This window comes from Lissotriton vulgaris, chromosome 12 (genome assembly GCF_964263255.1).
Source record: "Lissotriton vulgaris chromosome 12, aLisVul1.2, whole genome shotgun sequence".
In the NCBI taxonomy this organism is placed as follows: domain Eukaryota; kingdom Metazoa; phylum Chordata; class Amphibia; order Caudata; family Salamandridae; genus Lissotriton; species Lissotriton vulgaris.
This window is the reverse complement of record NC_141700.1, coordinates 530,927,388-530,953,792: the sequence shown is the minus strand read 5'-3', so window position 1 is coordinate 530,953,792 and position 26,405 is coordinate 530,927,388. Positions and strand designations below refer to the sequence as shown.

The 26,405-nt window shown below is 42.0% G+C and overlaps 1 protein-coding gene and 1 pseudogene across 1 annotated transcript in view; one reads left to right on the top strand and one right to left on the bottom strand.

The window, feature by feature from the left end:
* Positions 1-26,405, top strand: part of NTRK1 (neurotrophic receptor tyrosine kinase 1) — a 342,566-nt gene that overhangs the window by 179,809 nt on the left and 136,352 nt on the right. The gene's annotated exons all lie outside the window — the stretch shown is intronic.
* Positions 141-514, bottom strand: LOC147677676 (nuclear inhibitor of protein phosphatase 1 pseudogene; annotated as a pseudogene).

Below are 26,405 nucleotides of genomic sequence, written 5' to 3'. Positions count from 1 at the left end.
ACTGCCAAGGGAAAAAAAATAAAGAACTTCAGGAGATTTGGTATCAACTGGCGCTTTAAAAGACAATACGCTGAACAAGTTCATAGCTGACTTAGTCCTTCAAATCTGCCCCAGCCATTGTTATAAAAAATGACGCCATATTAAATGAGTAATGGAGCTGGTTTTTTGCCCAGCTAAACTTCCTTGGCATACTTCTTTTTCTTGGGCTCATTGACAGCTTCAGCTTCGAAGACACCGAGGTTTGGAGTTGGGTTGAGGTTCACAGTCACTGGCGTGACCAGAGTTAAGCCACCTCTGGAGCATGGCTGAAATATGGCATTCCTCCAATCAGTGCTGTCCCAAGCACATTGTGACCCTGTGTACCTACCTCCCCATGAGTTGGAGGAAGTCTGCCATATAATCTGCCACTATATGGGAAATCCTGCATGCGCCTCCCAACAGAATCAACCAAGCTCAGTGATCAAGGGCTATCCACCCTTATCTTCATCAGTGACACTTCGGCTATCTGGATCATATTTTGGAACCGACCAACTTATGGGTACCCACCATGTGCACCCCCCACCCCCCCAACAACCTGGGAGCCCGCAACGGGCCCCCAACAGCAGAAACTGCATGCTTTTCCATGGCGGCAATGCCGCCATGAAAAGACTGCTCTCTTGCTGCCCTCTGCCTGCATCCCAATATGGATGGCGGTGTCTTGCAGACACCGCCACCATATCATGCCCTTTTCTGCCCGGTCGACGAGTCGACTGGCGGAAAAGCGGTGGACGGTCTTTCCGTCCGCTGCGGACCCCCCAGCCACACTATTATGGTGAGGGATCTTTCAGGTATGGATGGCGGGCGGATTGCCCCCGCCGGGCCAGCGGTGGCTACCACCGGCCTGGATGGGGCAATCCGCCTGCCATCCTAATGGGCCTCATAGTGCCTACTTGTTAAATATATAGACAATATAAAGCAAATGAATCAAAATGCACAATGTTAACTACAACAATGGCATTCAAAATATGGAACAAGCTATATTTTTTTATCACAAAATCCTTTTTTAAATTAAATAAATATAATAAATAACAATAAATAAATTGTGCACAAATAATAATACATTAAAACAAAAAACATAAAATAATTCACATATATAACCATATGTATTCACACTCGGGGGTCTGTTATAATGTCGGGCGGATCGCCACCGCCCGCATGGCGGTGGCGATCTGCCCCACATCATCTCTCACCCGCCTCCCATTTTCCCCTGCCAAATTATGATAGCGGGGGTACAGCGGCGGACGGGAAGACAGTCTGCCGTTTTTCCTTCTGGTCGACGAATCGACTGGGCGGCAAAGGGTTGAATAAGGTGGCGGTGTCTGCTAGACACCGCCATCCATATCACAATGCATGCGGCGTTGCCGCCATGGAAAGGCATGCGGTTTTCGCAGTTGGGGGCCCGTTGCGGGACCCCAGGATGATGAGGGTGGGGGGCACATGGGGGTTACCTATATTAACCCCCTGCTTTTGCATGCACAACGTGGCAGGCACCGCGTGGTGCCTGCCATTTTGTGCATGCAAATGCACAAATGCCTTTTTTGCATCGAGGTGGGTGCTGCTGACAGCACCACCCGCCACAATGTAAAAAATGCAGGATGCGCCCGCCAGTGTGGCGGACGCATCCTAATTGTCTATGCGGGACCGCCGCACACATAGCGGGCGGTCCCATTTCACATTGCGATGGTGGGCGCCATTGTAATAGACCCCTATATTTGATATTAAAGATACCACATTTTTAATAATAAACATTATGACAAGAAAATACATTTCGAAACACACATTAAAAATAAATAATATAAATGGAACATTTAAAACATATTAAAAACCCAACAAAGGTACATATTTAAAATTAAAACAGAAACAATAATTAGTATCCACATAAAAAGGTAAAGACTAAAAAAAACTTGCACACTACACAAAATAGTTACCAATTAAAGGAACACTAGGAGCAGAGCACAAAACCTCACTATTGTTCAAAGGAAAACATAACCACTGCAAGAAAACCACACTCTGCACACAGACTTCATGAAGGGTCAGAATGAAGACTTCAACAAAATCAAAGGTTCCTTGGCATGTAAATTTGAAAATCAAATGAACTACTATGGGCCTGATTATGAAGTTGAGCCGAAAACCTTCCGACAGCTCGTGGGAGCTTTCTGCCCATCATCATAGATTTCCATCCAACTTCTGTATTACGATACTGGTGGTCTGAGGGAAACCCGCAGAGGAATTCCGCTCAACTTCCGATGGCTCAAGGAGCCCGTCGCAGCTTCCGAAGGACAAATAATGTCCAAATGGCGGCCGTGCCTGCTCAGGCACCTCCGTAGGGATTATGATGTCTGTTTCCCACAGCCTTTGCGTATTGGCCTTTCCGACATGGAAAAGCTGTTAGAAAGTGACTTTGAGGCCCCCAGCAGGGCCCCCTTCCTCCCTGGCCCTCTGCTATGGGGTCTCTGTAAACATCCCTGCACCTTGTGGCAGGCACTGCATGTTTTAAAAGTGTATATTTTCAATTGAGGCAGGTGTTGCAACCCACAGCACAAGCCTCAATAGAAAATATTCTAGATTTAAAAGAGGCAAGCACTAGTTCCCAAAAGCTCAATGCAAGAATTTTAAAAGACATACTCTCTAAAGTACCTCACCACATTACAGGTCAGCTCCCAGCAATCCCCATTTTAAAAGTACTTATTTCAGATACTAAAAGGCCACAAATCAAACTACTGCTGATCCTAGATAATACCAAGATATAGAGATTCCATGAACCGTAGGCACTACATATAAGGAAGAACCCTTCCTCCTACACGATAAACACTATAAGGACAGAAGATTAATCATATTTGCAACTGAAAATATCCTCCTGAGACTAAGCCATTGTGAAATGTAGATGTTGGATGGAACTTTTAAAAGGTGCCCTCCACAATTCAGTCAAATATATAGCATACGCTGTGAATATCATAACCATAATATATCCCACATTTATGCACTGCTGCCTACAAAGCAAAGAAAAAGTTACTATGAACTTTTTACCAAATAAAAGTAAAAACTATCTACTATAACTATAATAGACTCTGAACAGGCAATGATACAAACAATACTTAAAGTATACCTATACACAGCCATACAAGGCTGCTATTACCACTTCAATCAGATCATTTGAAAAACATCTGCACTAAGTGTAAAATATGTAACAAAAAACTAGCTTGCTTTTGAAATAAAAAAATTTAATAGCTCTGGCATATGATCCTGTAACAGACATTGCTAACAACTTAATTATGCTAAAAGAATCCCCATTTTACCAAAGAAATAAAGGAAAGCTAAGGGCCTGATTACGAGTTTGGTGGTAAGGGAACTGCTGTCGAAACAGCATCGGAAACCCCACTTTAAGTGGTAGTCTGCCCGCAGTATTACAATGTTGGTGGTTTGCAGACCGATAGACCGCCAGAGCATTGCCAACACTGCCAGCCATTCACTGACTGCCTCGACAACGCATGGGGAATGTAGTTGCTAGAGGGCGGCTGTGGCGGAGAGACGACCTGCTTTGAGTCGGTATGAATGAAGGACATGGGGTGCAAACTCACCCACTTCCTTCTGTTTTATTCAGTCTTTGACATGGGACCTTTCGTCCAAGTCCCCTCTTCACAACAGCAGTTTGACAATGAAGAAAACGACTCCGCCGTCGCTGAATTCCAGGTAAATCATTTTCTCCCTCTACTCCCGTTGACTGGACTGGGCACACATGGTCCAGACTCCAGCAATGCAAAAGTGCTCATACAATATATGTTTCCACATTTATCATACATATGTGTAAATGCCACACAACTGCATTGACATATATGGAACTACATATTGTGAATTGCTGACTACGTCCCCCGCCGCCAAGGACACCATCACCGAGAGACCACCAGCGCATTGGGAAGATCGTAATCTGCTCTGCGGTACACTGCCAACATGGCAGTCACAAAGTACTTTCAGACATTGCCTGCCACAGCATCATAATACGACAGGCGGGACTGCCTTCAGGGTGGCGGAGTTGTCAGTCCTGCGGGGACGGCGGTAAGACCACCAAACTCATAATTGGGACCATAATCTACTAATTGACTTCTTCAAAGACATTTCTGTTGACAGACTGCACTGCTGTTAACGAAGACGCCAACCCACTTTCCAAATACCATGGTAGAATGTCTACCATAGCACCATGGCTCAACAAGCCAAAATCAACAAAGCATGAGAAGGATGACACAAAGCCACACTTGGACGAGTCCAACCAGCACTCTACAAATTCATGGAAGAACTCCGAAAAGCACAAACTAAGGAAAAAACAGTCAGTGAACCAAATCCTATCTAAAGTAACCAAAATATATTAATAAAGTACAAATAGGACTGACAGAAAAATAATTAATTTTAATATTTAATTAAAATATTCACTGGAAAACCAAAAATATGCAATGTAAAAAATATAGAAAGCAGTTTAATAATTAATACACACATATAAAAAATATTTTTTCAATTGGAGTTAAAACAAAATACATATTAAAATATAATATCTTGCACTGAAAATAAGATAACATTATTGAACTTACAGTTGTGCAGCTGAAGTTATTGATCTACCCTCATCTCATAAAAATCCAATCCACATAGGATTCAAAAATGAAAACTACGACCCCCCCCCCAAAATTCAAAAACGAAATACCCTAATTAGATCCACAAAAGTAATTCACAGTAAAATCACAGGATATTAAAAGATAATGTTATTTTAAATTGAACAAAATTAATTTCTTTTAAGAAAAAGCACAATACAAATTGCTGTAAATGTTTTAATCTGACTTCCTACCCTGTAAATAAATATAACATACACACCCTTGCCATACATGCTTCCCAAATGCAATACAAACATAACATTACAATGCTACAAACATATTACACCACATGACTACATGTACAATAACATACTACTACTAAAGTATAGTTAAGCCTACCATAATACCCTTACCAAGTAAAACTAACACTACGACCCATACTGAGTAGAACTACCCATATGCCCCTGAAGCCCTAAATACAATTTTTAAAGGCCTTACCTTGTCTTTTAAGCAGCAACAGGGCACTGAGAGCAACCAAAATAAAATTCACCTCAAAATGATACAGATAGAGTATAACATGGATGTAGTGGAAAGAAATTAGTGCTATTTGAAAACAAACAAAGACTACATTCCTATAAAAATCATTAGAAGTGCCCGAAAACTCAAATATTTATGTAAAAATATATTTAAAACTTTTAAAATGTATGTGATGAAAATGCATGCATGAAAAAATAGTTATTTACCATTTGTATATAACTGTGCAAATTATACATGGCCTAAAAGTGTGTTGAAAAATGCAGTACATGTGTTACTACACCAAGAAAAGTATATAAAAATACGTATACTAAAATTATGTTTTGTTTTGCTAAATATTTTTTTCCCCAAAATAAAAAAATTACATACAAAAATATTAAATAAATAATGAAACAAAAATTATGTTAAAATCTTGCTACATATTGGATATTATTCCACTTCACTACACAAAATACAAAAGTACAAACTACAAACCATTGTGGGAGTGTTTTTCACACTAAAAGGGTAAGATTTACTATTCTCACCCCAAATTATACCATTTTGGGGAAGGTGTTGGACACATAGGGCCCGTTTACGTCTTTTGGTAGTGGGGGTGGGCGGCAAGCCGCTGCTGTGCCCACGCACTTCCAAGAGTCACCGCCACCCGCCTGCCAGATTTCAACTTAAAAGTGGTCTGGTGGGCAGGCAGCATGGCGGTTCCTGTTGCGGTGCCTCTTTCAAAGGCGGCGGTGCCTTTGAAAAAGGCACTGCAATGGGAAAGCAACACAAGGTTCCTCCATGGCTAGGATTTGAAAGTTCATGGCATGCAGGAACTGAGGTGCATGCACACAGGGGGGCACATGTTGTGCCCCCCTTTGTACATTCACATTTGGAGGAGGCACAGGGGACCCTGTAGGGCCCCCTTTGTTTCCTCTCCTTTATGGTGTACATGGAGTAAGAACCTCCATGACACCGCCGGCGCAGAGGAAACTGGTAATATGCTTGGCGGGACCAGGCGGTACAACCAAGCATATTGTGGCCTTAGGACTGCTGCACCACTTCCAGGGAACGGCAGTTCCCTGGCACCATCAGCGGTCCCATGGTGGTTTGACTATCCAAGTCATAATGGGGGGCGGAGCACTGCATATCCACAAGTCTAGCAGCCCTCGGACCTTCAGACTCATAATTGGGCCCCAAGAGGATTACATTTACTATTCCCACTTCAATCTTAACAGTCTTGTGAAAGGTATTAGGCATTAAAGGCATTTGATTTACTAATCCCACTTCAATTTTGGGAATGGTTTTGGGCACTAAAGAATACATTTAGTATTTGTTCAAAATGATACGTTATTTTTCAAATTCAGAAATAGCAACGAAAATAAAAAAATATATATTTACAATATATATATGCAATTTAAAAAAATAGTGTTAAAAACCATAAAACAATATAGAATAAAACATACATTTATGAACAGCTTTTCAAAAGAAATAAAAACAAGCATTTAAAAATGGTATAATATTAAAACAAAAAACTAAATATATGTGAAATATTTATAACTACCACATTTTAATTTACTGCCTATATAAATATTACAACAAATTACAAACTAATAACTTAATTTTTTATTTACATTTTTCAAAAAACAGAAATAAATTATTACAATAAAATAATTTAAGTAAACAATAACACAATATATACATAAAGAAACTAAACATATATACAAAAGTAAAATGTATATTACATTTCTATACAAAATCTAAAATATTTAATTATTTCTAATTGTTATTACAATTTTAAGAATAGAAAAATCATTCATAAATCTTACATATAAAAATTTAACAATTGTTTTTAAATATCACAAATGCAATTCTTAATATGTCCCTACTCTATTCCTCTATATCTCCAACATCACACTAATAAAAATAATATGCATTTTTTAATTCTAAAAAACAACAATATACAACACAGAAAATAACATTTGTACATAAATATTTCATAAATTACATAAAAATTACTTTTCATTGTAAATCACAATGATGTATCATTTAAAATAAAAATAACCAATTATTACAATAATACATTTAAATATATTTGTAAAGTTTATATATTTTATTTATCATAAGCAAAAAATATACATACAATAACTTACCATAAACATAAAATTAAAAAAAAAATACATTTAAAACGTTGTAAAAATAACAAAATATAAACATATAATTATAACTTTAAATTACATCGATTTGAAAAATGAAAACAATATCAAAAATAACAAAAACAGTTAAAATTTACATATAACTGTTTAAAATTATAAATTACAAACATATATAGTTACTAATTACAAAATTAGAAATAAATTAAAAGCTAAAAAATATTTAGAGAAACCTACTGTAATCATCATCAATAAATCTTTATTTGGCTGCAATTCAACCATAAAAGATTACATAATAAAAGCATTTCATACAATTAAAACAATCAAATTTATGTTAAAAATATTGTTTTAAGCAATATAAAATAATTAACCAACAATGTTCCGAAGCCGCACTGCGGTGTAAATGTATTTATAAATTATTAAATAAATAAATTCATCTTTCAAGAGGAGCAAATATTGTAACGCAGCCCTGCACGTTCTTATATTTAAAATCTTAACAGTGGTTTTAAAAAAACGCATCTAGGAGTAGTATAGAGTCCACAGAAATATATAAAATGTAAAGTGCTCTGTGCTGATTCTGAGTCACAAGGTCTCAAATCCAGTTTTGCATCACAATGTGCTTCACACGGATAGAAGACCAATAAATGGGCACTATCCATCCTGAATCTTATGAGATAGAACATCTTAGGGTGATTAAAATAGAAAGAGAGATAGGGTTCAGTACCAAAAGAACAAACCAACAATGAGTGTTCGACAACTCTTTTCTTGCTATATTCTAAACGATCTCTGACTTCATAGCTATATGTCATAAACATTCTTTTCAGTTTAAGTGTAGTATATTACTGGGAGTGTCAATACAGTCTGGGAGGCCCAGTTTCCCCAGTAACTCGTGTATTTACATAATCCAGGGATTTATTTTGACACAGTCCAGTTTCAAACAGTCAGTGATTATAGTACAATTTAGGACAGTCTCTACTTTCACCCAAATACTACGGCATAACAGAAGTGGTGATAACTGGAGACAAAAAGATAGTGGGGTTACACCTAATTAATTATGACAAATAGTAATGTCAGTACTTTTAGGCACTGTTAACAACCGTTTCAGAAATATATTTTCAACTCTCTGTAAACCAGAAGTGTTACAAAGCCCCCAGACACCAGCGCCGTACAAAGTGGTGGTGCATTTGCGAGCCTTATATATATCTGTGATGACTTTTATAGGACGGGAGCCTAGTTGTTTTGTGAACCTAAACATAGCCTCAACGTTACAATTAAAACCTCCAATTCTTGCCTCCACTAAGTGGGACAATGTGTTTTTTTTATTAAAAAGAATGCCCAAGTAGGAAAAGGTGGGTACACCAAGTCATTTTTCATTATTAATAAAACATGATTTTGTGTTCATGGGAGGTTTGCCCACCACCATAACATGGGATTTAGCAAAATTTGTTTTCAGTCCAAGATCACTCATAAAACCATTAAAACTAGTTAAAACCCTAACTGTAAAAATCACCCCACCCTTTTCCTCTATAAACCCAACATCCCTCTACTAAAGGCTTTATTAAACATATGTTTTTAATTAAATATTTTACAAGAAATATATTTCGAAATGAATATAATAAACAGTACAATAACTTTTTGAAAATAAATGTACTTAACGTCAAACAGTGTTAAAATGAAATATAAACAGCAATATTTTAGTCACCAATATATTTTACAATGATATTGAAAACTAGACTAAAGTTTTCAATATCATTGACTAATGGACAGGCAAGATGGCCGGACAGGCAAGATGGCCGCTGTCAGGTCGTAGGGAGAAGTCGCACTCCCTTCTCTCCCACGAGAATGTTGGTTTTCTGTGACACACCGAGGGTTTTCTGGCTGAAAACAGAATTAAATAATAACGACTACGAGTGAAATACGAGCTAAATATGAATGAAGTGAAACGGCAGTGAAAACGGTAGTGAAACGGCAGGAAAGTATGCTCCGGGGGTTTGAAGTGCTTGACTGGACACCGCCTATTCCTTATCTCACCGCTGTGGGCTCACCGCTTGCTATAGCCTGGTTGACCGTTTTTGCTGAAGGGAGGCCGACCCACGTCTTGCGGGTGCTTGAGCTAATTACTCACAGGAGTAGAGACTGGTGGCATAAGCTGAGGAACGCAAGGGCCCCGAAAATACAAAAAGCCGCAAAGGATGTCAAAGAACAAAGGGAGCAAAGGAAGGGTAAAGAAAAAGCAACGCTAAGTGATTCAGGCGCCCCGGCAGCCAACCTGAGGACGAAAATATATTCTTGTAGGCTGGAGGGGAGAACTGCACTGAAGGATGCCTTGAAATCCAAATACGACTTGACATTTAAACTCAGAACTAAGTTAGCCATGCTTTTAACCCTGAACAGTGTCCTCAAAATCATAGATAAAGGGGACACCATCTATTAGTCCTACTGGATCTTTGGTCAGCATTAATCAACTTCTGAACATGTGTTTCCTAGGAATGGGTATATAGAGAAAAGTACTAAACTGATTTCAATGTTTGCAGATAAAGAGATAGCAATTTGTAAAACTGAACTCATTCATATCTTCCTCTTTCTATGTGAACTGAAGTTTGCTTACAGCTCAATTCTATCACCATATCAATTTAACCTCTATGCCGATGCCCTGCCTGTATTGGTTCATTGCAAGGACATTTTCATACACAAACTTATTGCTGACAGTCAGGCATACCTTAAAATTCCCATCACTTTAAAAAAAAGTTGCTTCCCAAACCAAATATTGCGCAGAAAATACTTTAAGTACCCAGTGAACCCTAAAAAAGGATTTTTTGAAATCAAGCAATAATGTGGCAGTCAGGTCATTTCCAGACAAATGAATAATATAAATTTCTGCCAATGTTTTAAGTTCTTTATCCTAAAATGATATTAACAATATTTCTAACACCCATGGAAGTGTTTCCCTTTTTGGGTGCAAAGCTTATTCTTCTTTTCACTACTTCAAAATACCTGTTAATTTCTAGGTCTCAGCTACAAACAACTTAAGCTGCCAGTAGGCAGACCTATTGAGTCCAATATATAATGTATATGTAGGGCGTGATTTAGAGTGCGTCGGAAAGGGTCTCCATCACAACTGTGACTGAGTACCCTTTCTGATGTAATGAAGGTCTGCTTGCCTTAATTAGAGTCAGGCTTACCTTCAGTATACCAGCTGATTGAGACTTCTCCATCTCTGCAGCTTACATACACGGCCAAAAGTACGAGGATCTAACAGAGTAAGGGTCATTGGAGGTTTTTCCATTTGTCTCCCTGCCCTATTTAGAATTGGCAAGCAAATTACAAGATCTTACTTTTTCTTACAGCCATCCAATACATGGTGGTAAGTGAAAGTAAAATAATTTCAACTATATCCACGCCATGGTAGATAACTCCATAGTATGGGGAATCATTGAGTTTTTTTGAGTTTTTTTCTTTCCAAGAGAAAATCCTGCTTTGGGGTTTTCTTTTTGAATATGAAAAAAGAAATTGAAAGTGATCACTGTGATGGCGGTTCCTACTAATGTAAATGGTGCCTGCTGGGGCTGCCGACATCTCTAAATTTGGACTTCAGTTACTCCGTCAAGCAAAGGAGTAAAATAGTCCATCACTCTGACGCAATAACCACACTCTAAATCAAGCCCTAAGAGTCAGCTCTGGGTCTCTATCTAGATCATGAATAAATCGTTTTCTTATCAGTTTCAGTTTTCTGCTCTTGATTTGACGACTTTCCTTCATAATCTTGTGTTAGCCCTGCCCAGCACAATTTCAGTCTTACAGTATTCTGATTGGATGAATTGTATCCGTCCACTACATAACTCAGGGAACTCTCTTTAATTTTGAATCATGCGCCTTGTGGCACTGCATGTGTTTCAGTCCTCACTGCCCATGCTTTTTCTTCTGCTTCCGAATGCATGCTATCTTTTCACTCCTTATTGGTCCCCCATCCATGTGTTGGTCCATTCCAAATGTTAATGTTTTTGTTTTGAGAGGAATGGAGCTGTGAAGTACTGCTGGGACACCAGTGTCCTTTTTTGCACTTTGCGCAAATTTACTTTTCACTTTTTTAACATTTTAATTTAACATTCTAACATGGTAGGCTGCTATGTTAGAATGGTTACTTAAAAATGGGCTCCATGTGTGTGTATTTCTAAACATGTGTCACAAAAAATCCTTTCACATCAACAGCAATTCTGGAATTGGTAGTCTTTCCAACAAACACTATTGCAAGATTTCCATTCATGTGTGCATGTGCCTCGACACATTTACTAGCATGCAGTTGACAAAAAGCATTGGTAAGACCAGTAGTTCGATGTTTTTCAGCAGGGACCTATTGGCTCTGCAAGTGCGTGTTTTCTTTTTAAATGTAGACTGAAATGTGTTTACCACAGTGTTAGGCCTTTACTTGTGTATGTATATATATATATATATATATATATATATATATATATATATATATATATATATATATATATATATATATATATATATATATATATATATATATATCAGTGTTAACCTTTACTTTTGCATATATGACTTTTCTTCATATTTTTTTTATTGGAAGCAAATATGGTAACCTTTGTTAACCTATGTTAACCTTTACTTGTGTATTTATGAATCCTTTTATATTTTTCTTTATTCGTATGGCTGCAGAACAATATATATATATATACATGTTATAACAACACAAACAAGTGTGTGTGTGTGTGTGTGTGTGTGTGTGTTGTGTAAAAAACAATAAAAAACAACAGCATCTGAATTACCTGGTCCGTGTCTGCTTCTGAGGGCGTTATCGTGGGAGGACGATCGCACAAGGGAGACGGAGGTCGTTTATATATATATATATATATATATATATATATATATATATATATATATATATATATTAGAACAACACAAACAAGTGTGTGTGTGTGTGTGTGTGTGTGTGTGTGTGTGTGTGTTGTGTGTGCGTGTGTGTGTGCAGGGCCGGACTGGCTACCGGGCAGTTTGGAATGCTGCTGAGCTGGGGGCTGATTTCGTTGATGGGGACCTGCGTGTACAAAACGAAATCCGTTTTGCTTCATTATTTCGAAGCACACGCAGGTCTCCATGAACGAAATCAGCACCCACTGCAATTAAAACAGCCCCCAGCTCGGCAGCATTCCAAACTGCCCGGTTGTCAGTCCGGCCTGTGTGTGTATATATATATGTGTGTGGCAGGTAGGTATGTGCATATGTGAGGGCTATGTATATATGCGTGGATGGGTGGGCCAACAGGTACTTGACAAGCAAAGTCAGTTTTATTTTGTTACTAGCAATTGTTATAGCATGCAACTTAGTCCTGAAAGAGTATCTCAGCACTTGCTGTTCAGGACAAATGTGCAAATATAGAAAGGGGGTTTGTTCCAATGGAATAGGGCCAGACAGAAGGATCTGCCACCAAATCTCTAGGTGTGTATACGAGGAATCTTGAGTAGGGCTTTATTTGTGGACCTAAACAATCTGGTGAGCTGGTAATGACAGAGTTTAGAATGTAGGTAGGCAGGAAGAGTCTTATTTAGTGCCTTATGGGTCAGAAAGCATAACTTTAAAAATCCCCTTTTTCTAATGGGTAGCCAATGCAAGGGTTTTAAAATAGGTGCAGAAGAGGAACGTGGGAGTTGGTTACTAATCAGCCAGGCAGCCATATTCTGCACAACTTGCAGTTTGGACCGCATAGTGTCATTAGCTGCCACTAGCAGTGCATTCCCATAATCCAAGCAATTTGTAATAGTGCCTGGACTAAAGTATTTCTTGAGGTGGGTGGAAGCCAAAGGAAAATGTATCTTAGGAGATGCATTGTGGCAAAGCAGATGCCACAGGTCGCGTTAACTTGGTCTTTTATGGATAAGGTTTGGTCAAGCGTTATACCAAGTTTGTTCACCACCTTTTTTGAGCAAGGGATTGGACTAAATTCTACTGGCCACCAGTCAGTAGACCAGATCTTCTGTGCTTTGCCAAATAGCACAATCTCAATTTTCTTGCCATTTAGTTGGAGACCGTTTTTACTCATCCATTCAGCGATTTTCCTCATGCAACTTGCAAACTGAGAATTCTCTTGTACTGGATCTGGCCCAAAAGAGATGACAAGTTGGGTACCATCAGCATTAGATACAGTCTCACATTCACATGATCTCACAATTTGTGCAAGAGGAGCTGCATAGATATTAAATAGTGTTGGGCCCAGGCCGGAACCCTGAGGGGCTTCTTTGTTGATCAACATCATTTGTGATTTGAAGGAGTCATGTGAGATGGTTTGGGTTTAATTGTCCGGAAAATCCATGAACCAATGTTGTGCTCTGCCTTATACTCCTGCGTCATGCAGCCTGTGGATTAAGATTGATTGAGAGGCCATATTAAAGGCCACAGATAGGTCCAATAGTATTAACATGACTGGTGTGCCTGCATCTAGTGTAGTCTCTGTGCTGTGTAGGGCTCTGAAATCCAATTGTGAGGGGTATAGGATCGTGTGTTCTTCTAGGAAGGTTGCCAGTTGGTTGTTTATGTGACTTTCTATAATATTTCCTAGGAGAGGGAGTAGCGAGATTGATCAGTAGTTGGAAAGGACCTCAGGACCGGCTGAGGGATTTTTGAGAATAGGAAATACTTTGGTGCACTTTCACTCAGCCAGATGTTTGGCTGAAGCAAGAGAGAGACTTTAGAGCAACATCACTGATGGTACAATGGAATTGGCTAAGCAGAAGGTTATCCTAGGGGGGCATAGGTCCAGACGGGAGCCTGATTTTGCCAGGGCCACTATCTCCTGAACGCTATGGTTTCGCTCCCAAAATTACTTACCCCCTCTCCATGGCACACCACCGACTTAGCAGACCTAATATCGTTAACCTCCCCAAAAGACAGCACAAACATTATACTAAGAGACCTAAACCTACACCTGAATAATGATGAAGATCCTACAGCGCAAGCCTTATCCACCCTTCTGGAAGCAAACTATCTAATCTAACAGTGCAATAAACAAACTCACAACAAGAGCTCGACCCTTGATAGAATCATTTTTAAACATAATACCCTATCCCTCCAATCTATCCTACCATTTGGCTTGACTTATCACAATCAAATCCTTTTCGATCTCACTGCCACCTGACCTCAGGCCCACCCCCAATCGAGCAGCCCCAAGCACTGGATGAGGAACATACTTTATATTCCGCTGGCACAGCTAGAAACATTGGTCAGTTCCCAAATATTACCTCCAGCAACCTCTCTTCCGCCGATGACCTGACCAACCACTGCAACACAAAAATGGCTGAACTTATTGAAATAGTTACCCCGCTGAAACTCAAAAAATCAGGAAGCATTCACTCCAGTTTCTGGTTCAATAATGACCTTAACATTGAGAGGCCGCAACTCTAACAGGCTGAGAGGAATTGGAGACAGCAGCCCTCGTTAACCAATCTCTCGATCATCCAGCCAGAAAGATTGAAATACAAAGAAAACATCTTCATCAAAAAAGCCTTCTTTTCCGAGACCAACATGACCGGTCTAGGAGCAGACCAAAAGACATCTTCAACATCATCAAACAGCATACCTCCTCTTTCCCCCAACACTCAATTAATGGGTCTACTAAGCGCTGAACAGAATGAACAACCTTTTTCTCTCAAAAATATCTAACATCAAACTGTCTCTCAAACCACCCACCTACTCACTCTGCATCAAGGATGCCCTGCCTTGCAAGAAGGGCCCACTCAGAGCCCTACCTCCAAAACGCTGCTGTCTCTCCCTCTCAGCAACACAGTTCTACAACCTCAACCCCGTGCAATTGAAAAGTGATGCAACCTTGACCGAATTCAACCAAATCCATGAAGAAGTCGTCCTCAAATTACTCACAAGCATGAAGCCAAAATCGCACATCTCTGCCCCTCTCCCTGCTGCACTTGTAAAAAATCTGTCACATCATCGCTCTGACATGATGTGACAGAAACACCACCGCCCTGATGGACAACCTCGCCAACCTCGGACTCAAGCAACTGGTGAACATCCCCCACCCACTACGCTGGCCACACGCTTGACCCCGTCTTCTCATCCAGCAAGCACATCTCCTTCAGCCACGTCACCGTACTCCACTGGACCGACCACAGCTGCGTCCACTTCAGCTTCAGAAAAACTACGACCCACCACCACCCACAACAGGTTCCCCGCCGGAGCTGGAGCAAGATCACCGCCGAGCAGCTCACCGCCTCCCTCAGCCAGAACACTACCACCAGCACAACGGACCCCAACGAAGCAGCCAGCAACCTCACCAAGTGACTAACCGCCTGCGCCGATGACCTCGCACCACTAAAGAACCCTCTCAGCAGACCCGGCAGCAAGAAAACCCCCTGGTTCACCGACGAACTAAAGGAATCCAAGAAGAACTGCCGCACCCTCGAGAAAGCCTGGCGGCTCGACCAGACCACAGACAACAGGACCGCCCTCAAGCACGCCACCCGCAAACACCATCAGCTGATCCGCGCCACCAAGAAGACGGCACTCAAAGAATGACTGGACAACAACGCCCACGACAGCAAGGAACTCTTCAGCATCGTCAAAGAGTTCTCCAACCCCAGCACCGGAAACAACGACATCACTCCCTCGCAAGACCTCTGCAACTCACTCGCCTCGTTCTTCCACCGCAAGATCGCCGACATACACAACAGCTTCGACGCACAGACCACGCACCCTACCACCGAACCAACGCCCGCCACCACCACCCTCTGCAACTGGACCCCGATCAGCACTGAAGACACCACCCTCCATCCACTCCGGATCACCAACCGACCCTTTCCCACACCACGTCTTCAACAAAGCCGACGCCATCATCGCACCCCATCTCTGAGACATCATCAACTCCTCCTTCCACACCGCCACCTTCCCGGAGAGCTGGAAGCACGCCGAGCTGACCGCCCTCCTGAAGAAACCAACGGCGGACCCCACCGACCTCAAGAACTACCGTCCCATCTCGCTCCTTCCTTTTCCGGCCAAAGTCATCGAGAAGACCGTCAACAGATAGCTTGCCGCCTTCCTCGAGATGAACGGATCCCTCGACCCCTCGCAGTCCGGGTCCCGGGCCAACCACAGCACCGAGACCGCCCTCATCGCAGCCACCGACGACATCAGAACCCTGATCGACATGGGGGAAACAGCGGCCCTCATCCTACTGGACCTCTCTGCGGCGTTCGACACTGTCTGCCACCGCACCCTAGTGAAGCGCCTCAGCAACATCGGAATCCGAGAGAAAGCATTGGAGTGGATCATCTCGTTCCTCGCCGGAAGAACCCAGAGAGTTTGCCTCCCTCCGTTCAGATCCGAGGCCACGGAAGTCATCTGCGGCGTACCACAAGGATCTTCACTCAGTCCAACCCTCTTCAACGTCTACATGAGCCCCCTCGCAGCCATCGCACGCCAACACAACCTCAACATCATCTCCTACGCCGACGACACCCAGCTGATCCTCTCCCTCACCAACGACCCCACCACCGCCAGAGCCAACCAACATGAAGGGATGAAAGACGTCGCCGACTGGATGAGGAACAGCCGCCTTAAACTGAACTCAGACAAGACGGAAGTCCTCATCCTGGGATCATCACCCTCCGCCTGGGACGACTCCTGGTGGCCCCCGGCCCTGGGCACCGCTCCCAAACCAACGGACCACGCACGCAACCTGGGCTTCATCCTGGACTCCTCCCTGTAGATGACCAGACAAGTCAACGCCGTCTCATCTTCATGCTTCAACACCCTGCGCATGCTCCGCAAGATCTTCAGATGGATCCCCACTGAAACCAGGAAGCCTGTCACCCAGGCACTCGTCACCAGCCGTCTGGACTACAGGAACACCCTCTACGCCGGAACCACAGCCAAACTTCAAAAAAGACTCCAACGCATCCAGAACGCCTCCGCACGACTCATCCTGAACATCCCCCGACACAGCCATATCACCGGACACCTGAGAGACCTACACTGGCTCCCCGTAATCAAGAGAATCACGTTCAGACTTTTCACCCACGCACACAAGGCTCTCCACGACCTGGGCCCCAAGTACCTCAATGACCGCATGACCTTCTACACGCCCACCCACCAGCTACGATCGACCAGCCACGCCCTCGCCACCGTACCACGCATCCGCAGAGCCACCGCCGGAGGAAGATCCTTCTCCTACCTGGCAGCCAAGACTTGGAACTCCCTCCCCACCCACCTTCGGCGAACCCAAGACCATATCTCCTTCAGGAAGCAGCTCAAGACCTGGCTGTTCGAGCAGTAATATACCCCCCTCCCCCAGCGCCTTGAGACCCTCCCGGGTGAGTAGCGAGCTTTACAAATGCCGTGATTGATTGATTGATTGACATGGACCAAAATCATTAACAAGGGCACAGCTTCAGTGGCGGGATTGAGTCAGGTCTGCTATAACTGTGACGGGTTTTCTCTTCATTGTCATTTTCCCAAGCACTTTTAACTTGTTCATTTTTTGGATCAGCATCTTAAATATATATAGTGACCTGTTTGCCAGAAAAGTAGAAAATCTGCACCCACATAAGTATTCTTTGAATGTGTGCAAATTTGCTATATTTTAGAATTCATAAATATTGGTTTTTCAGGCGTTTTACTGGCAATCAAGCACTCAAATTGTGATATGATAAAATGCTTGCAACTTATATAATCAGTAGCAAATGCTCTGGGTAGCATTCCAACCCTTCGTTTTTCACCCACTGTGCCACTCTTGATAGGGGTCCACGTAATGAAAATCAGTACTGACCCAGCTCGTCATGGAAACAGTCCGAACCTTGGTCATCTCACCCTTCCATCCTACAGCCCACTGATTTTTAATGTTGAGAAATGTGAGATTCACAAACAGTAAACGAGGGCTTAGTGTTCTTTTTCTGCTCGATGACACTGAGAATTTAAAAGGTCTGCAACATATAAACTTACAGATATATCCTGCAATCATATCCCAACCTGGAGTGCTGCAAAATAAAACATGTGGCCTGGATCACACTTTGCAATTCGTGTTTGTTTTTAATGTTTTTAATTGGTTTTATGTACTTTTATGGTATTTTTTAAATGCCGATTAAAGAAATATATTTGAATTTGAGTCTATTAGCATGACAATGAATTAATTTTGGTGTAAAACGCATATATTTAACTTGTAGCATATGTATAGCGTTTACTACCCTTTGTGAGCGCTAAAGCGCTTAGCTACGCCGATAACAAAGTGTGTTGTGTGGTTGTTTTAGTTTGGAACCTGTGTGGGAAATGTACTTACGTTTTGTTTCACCACCGAGGTGCAGTTATAACACCGTTGAAACTTCTCTGCCCTTGGAAAAGGAAATATCGTAAAGTACGCCAAATCTCAAATGCAAAAGAAAGTTTGCACCACCTCTTGTGTGGCGACGCTATAATTAGCGCAGCAGGAGCAGTGGCACAGGGGCTTCGAGAGTAAGGGGCCAATTGCCCCCAAATTAAAGCTGTTGTTTTTCCAACACCCAGCAAAGTGCCAGATCTGTGTTTTCCTGGCTTGCAATCTTGCTCATGATGCCCTAGCGTTGTTTGTGCGTGCATGTTGTGTGTGGCATCAGATGGGCAGTGTACTGAACTGTGCTTCTAGCCTCTATCTGGCCTGTGCAGCAGGGTGTGTATGCCTGACTGTCTCAGAGTGGCTTTGCTGCGAGCACACCGTCCCTGCCAGCCTAAGGTTTGGAGAGACAAGTAAGTGACAATTGATTGAGCGCAGATGTCCCTCCCACTGAAATCAATGCCTCCTGCAGAACCCGATCTCCTGGCAGCTGGGCAGAGGGAGCAGGGTTCTTCTGAGACCGGGGGATGCTCTTCCCCTCCCCCACCCGAGCTCATGAGTGAGGGGCCTTCTATCTGACAAGTATTAGAATCCAGTCCCACTTGGCCTATTGTAGACGAGATGTGCTGGAAGTGACCCTTGAGGGGGCGCTTTCCCTGTCAGATTGTTTATGACTCTATTTGCTGACTCCTGTTTGGACACCTCCATTTGCATCTGATTCAAAGAGCACATTGACAGGCACCAGGGGGCAAAGGTTGGATAACGCTACGAGGTGACGTCACTCATGAGCTTGTATACCTTGTATAGAGCAGAACGTCTCCCAAAGACCGATTAAAATATGCAGTGGTCAGGGGTAAACAGAGACAGTGGTACCTCAAGAACGAATTAATGAGCACGACAAGCTGAGGTAGATTCAGTTTCTGATCTGGCACAAGCAAAAGCACGCGCCCGGCACCAATGTGTTCGGTCTCAGGATTACGGAAAAAACGTGTACCTGCGTCAGCACGTTTAGGGGCTATTTATTTACCTATCAATCGCTATTACTTTCTTCGTCACTTCCTGTGTCGGTCTCAGTGAAGGTTGGGGAAATTCAAAAGTGATGGGCATGGGCGTCCGCAGAAATTTTTCCAGGGGTGGGGGCAAAATGTTAACGTCATCACCATCCGCTAAACTTTCTGACAAGGTGCTTTATCTCTGTCTGCTAGGTGTGCAGACTTCTGGGTCCACGATCCAACACCAATCAAGGCTGTCTTCAGCACGATTCCATTTTTATCAGAATACTTTAAAACAGCCTATGATTAAAGCACCAGATTAAAGATACTGTATGCACAGTGTATGTTAGAGATTATTTGGAGCACACATATTTACGAATATTGGCTTCTTGGTGCTAGAATTCATGATAACTTTTATCCAAAGTTGATGCACAAAGTCAAAGTTAGTAATAAATAATGCAGCAATCACACACGCTAGTGATTTAACAGTGAGTGCTCCCTTTACTAGAATTCCCCGGGCATTGCTAAATTTTACACACATTCAATTAATTATACAAAATAAAATGTATAGGTCCTAATGTTAGCTATATTTTTGAAAAGAAACTTAGAGTCCCTCTACGAGTAGTCAATGTCAAACTGGCATCGTGCGCACGTTTAGGGATGCAATAATGGCCAGCTTCCTTATGCGGAAGCCCGGCACCGTAAATGTGTGGCACATGCAGCGCCCGCAGCTGCGCCACTTCACAGGTCAAGGGATGCTGAGTTTTGCACAGTGGTCGAAGTGGGGGAAAAAAAGTAGGGGAGCAGTGGTGGGCGGAGAATCAGAGGGCGGGAATAACCCAAGGATTGGATCTGTGGGTGGAGCCAGAGGTGTGGCTAGAATGCGCAGTCATCCCAACTTTTAGTATTTGTTTGGCATTTTATTGGTTTAATCAACCAATGGATACACATGATTATTTAAGGTTATAATGAGTTATTGACATTAAAATATATTCACAAAGTGGGATATGCTTCTAATCACAGTGTGTACCTAATAGGATAAAATGTGGAAACACAAGCACTTTGTCTCTGAGCAATGGAGTTTCTGTCATCAGCACTTCACCCTTTTTCAACAACAGCAGTTCAAACATGAATGGCAAAATATCCTAGTTTGCAAATGTTTTCTTAAAATTATGGTTCTGCCATATTTACATCATAATGCAAGATCTGCTGCATGATCTGACCATTTAAACTAATAAATTGTTTGTAGCTCAAACATATCAATAGTTAATATAAAATGTGACTTGTGTTGCTGCGGAGTGGATGGCCTATTGTAAAGGTTGACTGGTCACCTTTCTCAATGCTGCATTTGTATGCTACGCTGGTACTAATAAGGCAAAATCTTTCCAGAGACTGTTAGCATGTGTACACACGTCAAAATAATAAAATATTTGAAAATATATTGCATTACGCTGCAGCCTTTTTTTTAATGCATAATTTAGTCAACACTACAGCATAATGTTGTCATCCTTTGCTGCATAATTAATTCCAGTGACACCACAGCAGGCAGCACATGTTAAAAGGGCTTGTGAATGAAGCAGGGAGACTGTGAAGTTTGCGAACTTAGTTTGGTGTGTGAAAATCCTGCATTGCCAATTCCAGGTGAGTTGCAGCTACTGCTGCTGAAACAAGGCCAATGGAGGTACCTGTGGGAGAGGAAGACTGGCCTCAAGGGCAGGGCCAGCCATAGGACTGGTGGTGTCCTGTGCATTAATGTTTGTTAATGCCCCACAATGACCACCTCTGCCATGGATTCCCTCATTACCACCCTTTAACTGTGCCCCCCAAGTCTCCATAACCACTCTCTCTCAGATGCATTTAATTTGATTTACAGCGCCACTCATACCATTGTAGGGTGTCAGAGCACTTTACATCACACGCATTACACAGAGACAATCAATATGTGTGTAAATCACTGTATGGAAAATGTTACCTAAGACTAAGGACTACAAGGTGTAGGAGTCACATGACAACCATACTAGTAGCCCGTATAATTTTATAATGATTGGTCTGGAGAAACACAATACCCGGAATTTAAAACGTAATACCATGGTTGGGGGTTGTCCTTAATAATCAGAATTGATTTCTGTCCAAAAGAACACTTTTTGGGACATTAGGATAATCAAAGACTGGGGGACGGGGGGGGGGGGGCATAACGCTCAAATTTATACCTTGCAGTTTGTATTCAGCTCTTAGATGACAGTTAATAGCTCACTGTTCTAAGTTAGGATTTTAACTTATAAACTGCAAGTATCAAAAGGATCTCTGACAAAAGCAGTAGCCCAGTGACCTATTTACATTATGTGCACTTTGTGATCTGCATGGCGCATGTTCTTTGCAGCCGGTACATTAACCATCTGAGCTACCTTTCCATCAGTTAAAACTTCCACTAGACAAAATTCTGATCTATCTCTAGGAAGAACATTAATCACCAGAGTCATCATGACATTTTTATTGTTGCCGAAAATTGCTGGAAGCCAGGAAGGAAGCAGCAAGCGTTTTTAAAACCATAACATACTTGCAAGCATGATGCCTTCACCTAAAGCCAGCACCCGGTGCGGTCACACTGGTTACACCGCCCTAGGGCTGGCCCTTCTCAAGGGTCCTGTCACCTCAGTGACTGTTGTTCTAGGGTGTGCTGCTTCATAGGCCTGCCCGCAAGACTGGAGGTAAACTTCAGTATAGATAGTGGTGGACAAGCCTTGAGGTTAACCTACACTTGTTATGCTAGGGTCCACCTGCAGGTATGAAGACACCAGGACTTCTAAGGTGTTGCAAAGCCTTCTAAGGTCTAGCATGTGATTGTGCTCTCCCAGGAGAGGGGTCTGGTGGACTGGTTATTAAGGCTGAACCTGGTTCCCAGTTCCAAATTCAGCAGCTCTGACCATGGTGCCACATCCTCTCCCCCACTGAACACCGTACTGCCCCACTGAGAAGAACTCCCACTGTTTTCAACTACAACCCAATTGTTGCCCGCTATAAACACCTGGATGCGCAATTTAAATTACGCACTAGACATGATCAATATGCGGCCTACAAAAAAAAAGGGAGCAACATCCTGAAAGAAGCAAACACTTATAGGGAATGCAAAATTTTGCAAACCATGGGAAATGTAAGGCGGAACAACATGGTTACCTTAATGCTTTTACACTCACTATTCAGAAATCAGTGAGTCCTTTTGCCTGAAAAGTTAAGGACACGACTACAGGGCCCTGAATGGACCCATTTCAATGGCCATTGCTTATATCCTTACAAAACGTAAGCAGTATGATAAAAAGACCACATCCCTGGATGCAGAGCCGCAGCACACATTTTGTTTTCCAATCCTCACATTTTGGTACCTCCAGGATTGGTGCACTAGTTCCAAGTCCAGGGAAAACAAAGACAAGAAAACAAAAATAGCGCTTCACTGGCAAACTCTGTAAAAGTGGCACTAATGTGTTTCAGTGTGAATAAAATCAGTTTGGCCAGTTTGCTACCACTCTGCCTTACTTTATTTAGTTATTTATCTAGTTTTCATACTTTTAGCCTTTTATTCCCAATGCTGCACTTTGGAATTAAAATGTCAGAAAAATACTACATTTCCAGCAAAAGCGTCTTTCTTTTTTGGATCCATTTCAAATGGAAGCAAATAAAAGAAAGGAGAGGAAAGAGAGTGAGAACCCCGTCTTTAAGTCACGGTTTTCATGGGTGTCAGCAGGGGGGCAAGGAGGGTCGCTTCGGGGGGGGGGCAAGCGCCCCTCCTTGCCCCCCCCTGCGGACGCACATGGTGATGGGGAATGAACAGTCACCACAAGTGCCAGCATGATTTCAAGCTTGACGTATTTTAACAGAGCACGTTTTGAAATAGCGCGCCCCAACATTTTCAAACAAAAAGGGTAAAGTAGAAAACCAAGGTTGTTATTGCCAGTTCTGAATAAGAAACGTTAAAATAGTCACACGCCTTTATGGTGTGCCAGCAACTCCAACTTTTCACAGGCATATTTTGCAGTCACAGCCCCAAGGGAACTTTAAAAATACTTAAAAAGCTTTTATGGTAAATACACTGCCAAGCATTGTGTAAGGTGAAAACAATCGAATTAGTATATTTTATGGTAACGTTTTTATAGCGCCATTATATTTTTATCATACTGGTTTTAATTATGTTTTTATGTATTACTAGCTTACCCGTCGCGGGTTGCTGCGATCTCAGAAGAAAGGACATTTAAGGAAACTTGTTATTATAACATTCAATTTACATTGAGTCATTTTTATTGAAACTTCATTTTAATATGGAAAACATTTTAAAGTGTTGTTTTAATTCTGTTTAGTTATTCGAGTGCTTGTGGATACACGGTATTTTTTGTTTTTCCGTCTGCTGCATACACGAATAAATCAGAAGGTTTTCCGACGCGTGAGCTGGCCACATACAGTTGTCCATGTGCGAAGCACGGATTCTCCAAATCTAGTCCACACACTTGCAGCGATTGTCCTTGTGCTTTGTTGATGGTTATTGCAAAAGCGAGTCGTACTGGAAACTGTAAACGTTCAGTATTGGAAAAATTATGAGGACCCTGGGGGGCCAGGGGGGCGATATTTAACACATTTTTCTTTTTTTCTTTTTTTGCCAGAAACCTTTGCGGGAGTGTACTCAACAACTTTTAACAAATGTGTTTTTTGGGGGTTTTTTAATGTTTTTTTTTTTTTTTGCCAGAAACCTTAGCGGGAGTGTACTCAACAACTTCCCAAAGTTTCATGCCGATCGGATGAATGGTGTAGTAATGCATAAAGGACAAACAGACAGACATACTTTCGTTTTTATATATATAGATTGCATATTTCTATTTTAAGATTGATTTTAAATTTGATTATTGCTATTGCATAGGATTTTTTTAATCTCATTGTAAGGATTTTGAACTTTGATGGCATAATGCCGAATGCAGTTTTGTAAATAGATTATGGGACTAGCATGCCTTTTACACCACACTTTTTTTGCCGAGCGTTTCCAGGCAGTTTATATAACCAGGTATACAGGTCGACATGTCCTTAAACGCTTTATGAAATGTATAGAGCATCCTTCTTCACTTGTTGCATAATCATAGATTACAACAGAGAATCTATTTGGAATGAGAAGAGAGGGAAGATGTTGTCACATACATCTTATAATTTTATTTCATAGGCAGCAGAGCTATAACTCATGTTAAAAAGGTCTCTCGGGTTCTGATATCAGAGCTACCTTTCAGATGAGAGCGAGCCTCCAGGTTTTGATGGTTAATGCTATCATTAGGTAATATCAGTATTTTGTGCTCTTCTCTTACACATACTCTGGAGAGATAATGTCATAAAAGTTATATCAATATTGCTGATTAAATGCGTGCACGTCAATCATGAAATAAAGCTATAGCAACACAAGCCCCATGGCACCTTTGAAAGAACTTCCGCAATGCATACCTCTTCTCGGTAGGAAACCTCACTAAAATATTAGCTTTGAATACGTCAAGGGAATCCAATACTGTAGGTCCCAAACATTGTGCTTGATGCTGTCTGATACATGCATTTGATTCAAATTATGACTTGTTACTTGGATAAAAAAAACAATTCCCCTATGCAGAAGCTATTTTGAAATATATTTTTGGCCCCAGTTGTCAGCTGTCAGTTCTTCGAAGGATATATGTTTTGTCCCCTAAAAGAGCTTGTCATTTTCATTAAGGACTCACATGTACTACTGTCCAATATAGACAGAAGTGACCCCACATCCCAATGCATCACTATCCTATGCAATGGGATGGCATTGTATTCCATGAACACATCCCTAAAGCCTGGGACACCCATCACAAGCAGTGGATGGACACTGTAGGTCGAAGATGGCCACCATCACACAAGGACCACCAGCATCCCAAGGATAGCCACAATAATAGAAGGAATACAAAATGTTGCCACAGCTACAATTATGCCAGGGATGCAACCAGGGTTTTAAGTGGGCCGGATCCTAAAAAGCAGGTGCTGAGCAGCTGCGGTCCGTACAGGTATAAGCGGTGGGGCCAGGTAAGGGGGGATTTCGAGGGACGATGCAAAGGGAAAATTAAAATGTTCCCTCTGCATCGTCTCTCGAAATTCACCCTTACCCGACCCCACCGCCCCACCACTGTTACCTGCATGGACAGCGGCTGGTGCTGTGATGGGTCCCTATCAGGCTCTTCGTTTTGCCCTTACCATCAGGGTGTAAAACAAATCTTGGTCAACAAAGGGAGAGATAGGGTTATAGGGCACTCTTAGACCCCAGTCAATTATCAGATAAACAAAGAAAGAGTGTCCCTCAGAGAAGCGTTATAGCACGTAGGATAAGAGGCCAGGTGGAAGTGGTCCGGGAAATGGACCAATTTCAAGAAAAAATACAAGGTTTTTTCAGGAAACCCTCACTCACCCTAGTGGTGACATGCTTCATCATCGGGTCCACCGGAAGAGATCGAATACCTCCCCGGTGTGCTGCGACGCCAGGAGACTGCGGAGCAGGTTATGTGAAGGAAAGATGTGAAAAAAGTGAGGTTTAAAAATGCCAGGAGTTGTACCAAAAAATAATTTATTAGCTGGTCAACTTGACAAAATAAAAATTAACTATGTGCAGGGAGAACTAACCAAATATATTGTAATGTTGTCTCCCTGTTAAGGAGAGGTCAACATGTTTCTGCCCGTGGTATGTGTGACTTTACAGGGCTTTCTTCAGGACCAGTAAGCGAGTGTTACCTTAACAGGTGTGGGCGCGTTAAGGCTCACCCTGCTAAAGGCA